Consider the following 2,820-nt stretch of genomic DNA (forward strand, 5'->3'; position numbering starts at 1 on the left):
ATTCACAACAACCTGATATGTGAAACATGTAACATTGAATAGTTGCATTGTTGATGGTAGCACCTCACACATGGCTGCTTTGTCCTTCTCATGATCCAGCTTTGTCTGAATCCTTGGGCATAAAACAGATGTACACTTCTCCATCAGTTGCTTTTTTTGAACTATTATGTGCATCAGGTTTGATCTGATTTCCTCAAGCATGTGCATCAGATGCTTGGTTCTTGCATTTATAATATAGCCATTGAAGGTTTCAACTATATTATTGGTTATTGCATCTGTCTTAATGTGTGTGCTAAGGAATGCTCTGCAAAAGTTTTCTGGGTTGTAAGCTTTAAAAGCCAGTGCTGCTTCAACATTGATCTCATTCAGCTCAACAAGTGCTTCTTCATAATCAGCCTTATTGTAGCACTTTGCAATCTTCCAAAATTGGAGTTTGAATTCATCTTCCCTATAAGATTTAGACCAGTTGGCATAGACATTCCCAACTCAGCAAGTGCTTCTTCATAATCTTCCTTATTGTAGCACAGTGTCTATGTTCTGCTTGAGGGAGAATTGAAGACACACCACTTATGATTGCCTGCATAATAATCAAGGGCACCATAAACAACTATGTATACAATTTACCAAGCCAAATACATTACAAACAAATTCCAAACCAACTAATCATACCTGATGCTCATCACTGAGGATTGCTAGACCTGTACCATCACCAAGCTCCAGAGATTTCTGCAGATGCTTGAAAAACCATTCCCAACTCAAGATGTTCTCCCCTTCAGTTACAGCTCAAGCCACAGGGAACATCTGATCATTTGAGTCCCTCCCAACAACACAAAAGAGCTGTCCACCCAAAAAGGTATTAAGGAAACAACCATCAACATCTAACACTTTTCTGCATCCCTCCTTCCATCCTTTAGCCAAGCCCTCAAAACAAATATACAGTCTCTGAAATATTAGAGGGGGCTATTTTGGCATCACAGTAACCAACTCAGAATGACTCTCAGGACTGCAACTCTCAAGGGCAGCTAAATATCCCCCAACTTTTTGGTAATGCTCATACATTGAGCCATGCAAAAGCTTGTGAGATGAATATTTCACTCTGTATGCCAACTCTCTTGTCACAATGACCTTGAATGCCCTTCTAATGCAGTCTACAATTTCCTTGGCAGGCCAATGTAGTCTGGTTTTGAACACATCAAGGAATTGTTGTGCAACCCATTTGTCCTTCATTTGCCTATTCTTCTTCATTGTCCTATTGCAAGTGTGCTTATCACAAACTTTTTTCACTATGTAAGAAGCTTTCCTATAGTGCCAGGAAGCATAAATGTAAAAAGGACAATCACCACTACACTTTACACCTAACCTTTGTTGCCTGTTCTTGATACCAACATTGAATGTTAGATTTTTCCCCTGTACTACAGCATACTTAGTTACAGCTTCTCTGAAGTCCTCTCTCTTTGCAAACCTTAATCCAACTTTCCATTGGAAATGAGAAAAGTCTGAATCTGGACTCACCAAAAGAGTTAATGCCCTCCTCCTACTCACATCATCACCATCTTCATCACTACCTACTGGTGACAATGTTTCATCCCCACTGTCTTCATATTCACTCAAACTAAGACTACCTTGATCTTCAGTCAGACTGCCTGGAACCTCTTATTCTGCAGCCTTTCCCTTAGCAGCCTCTCTCTGTTTCTGTTGAGCAAGCTCAACCAACTGACTGTTGCAAGCCTTTACCCTCTCCTTGGCAGTCTTAAACTCCTCATCACTAACATCAGATTCACTTTGCAAATCTTCACCAAAAAGAGCTTCATCAAACTCCTCTTCTATTTCTAGATCTATCTTCTCCAAATCCACCTCTGCACTCACATCAGCTTCACAATCACCTTCCTCTTCATCCTCAGTGTCAACATTAGTGAACACTTCACCAAATATCCCAGCACCTACTTCTAAACTCCCTACAACTACTCCTTTTCCTTTGTCTACCCTAGGATCATAAGGAGGATCTTGGTCATCACTGTCAGAGTAATCTGGGATGAGGTCATTGATAGGAATTGGGCTATTAGGCCTGTCATCATACCAGTCAAAATCTAGATCCTCAATTGGTTCATGGTGTGATGTGGGTTTTTCTGTATTTGAGGAAGAAGTGAGGTTTAGAGGGGTTTTTTGTGAGGTAGCAGGAAGAAAAGATGAGGTTCTGAGGGGTGGCTCAGGGCTAGCATCTTTTATTTGGAGTGAGGTGGAAGATGCTCTTTTTTTTAAGTGTGGAATCACCTTTTGAAATTAATTGTGGTTGAGTGGGTTGAATTTTCCTAGGACTTGACCTCACTGTAGTCAAAACAGTTTTATGTGGTGGTCCCCTCTTTGGTTTCATTTTATGAGGTTTAGAAGATTGAGGCGCACTTTGTGAAGCTTGTGTACTTAGCAAGGGTTGAAAATATGTTGGCTGCTCTACTAGTTCTTGTGGGTCCAGTTCTGGGTCCTCTTCATCATGCAAGACATACAACTCAACACCCGTATACTTCCTCCCTAAAGCTGCCACCTCAACTGCATTATTATCATTATTAATTCTCCTCAACCCATTACACAAACTAAGTCCAGGAATCAAATATAATAGACCCTCAACACCCTTACCCTTAGAACATTCTTTACCCAACTCTAATAGCTCAAAATAAGATAATTCATCTGGGTCCACTGACTTTGTCCTCCCTCTACCTCCCTCATATACCAATTCACCATTAGCTACTGTCTTAAACCCCCTTCCATGCCACACTTTCAAACTAATTTTCTGGAAATACGTACTCATATCAACCTAAAAACTCA

The sequence above is a fragment of the Chenopodium album genome, chromosome 4 (assembly GCF_948465745.1).
Source record: "Chenopodium album chromosome 4, dcCheAlbu1.1, whole genome shotgun sequence".
NCBI lineage: Eukaryota > Viridiplantae > Streptophyta > Magnoliopsida > Caryophyllales > Amaranthaceae > Chenopodium > Chenopodium album.